Below are 553 nucleotides of genomic sequence, written 5' to 3'. Positions count from 1 at the left end.
CGGTTTTATAAGGTGGGCGATTCGCCGGATCCGATTGTGGGAGTCGTAGGGTGTTGTATAAGGGATCCGAGGCACTTGCCAAGGGGAATCTCGACGTTTATGATTTTCGCGGGAATTTTGGTTATGCTGTTTATTATTCTTAATTTTTCACCCAATATCTTCCTTATTTAACGCACGTTTTCCGCTAATGATATGCAAGGAAGGGTAAAAGAATCATGACGAATCTGCCTTATACAATGTTTTAATGGTATAAAGGGAAATTCCCGCTCGTTCAGAATATGACATTTCGCTTAAAATAAAGACAAAAAAATGGCGTTTCGTAACCTTTGTTTCGCGGTTTTTTTCAGTAGGGAATTCGAGTTTCCCTTTTTCGTTTCAATGCTTCAACATGTGACGAGAGGAGATGTCAATGTATACTAAAAGTTTATGGGTGATTTTATAGGTCGATAATGTATATATCAACATAATGAATTATATGCAGTGGGGATGCAATATCATGCATATGTAATACCCACATATTTATGCATATCACCATCACAGAATGCAGCACTAA

Source organism: Penaeus monodon, chromosome 34 (genome assembly GCF_015228065.2).
Source record: "Penaeus monodon isolate SGIC_2016 chromosome 34, NSTDA_Pmon_1, whole genome shotgun sequence".
Taxonomy (NCBI): Eukaryota; Metazoa; Arthropoda; class Malacostraca; order Decapoda; family Penaeidae; genus Penaeus; species Penaeus monodon.
This window is presented reverse-complemented; position numbering follows the sequence as displayed.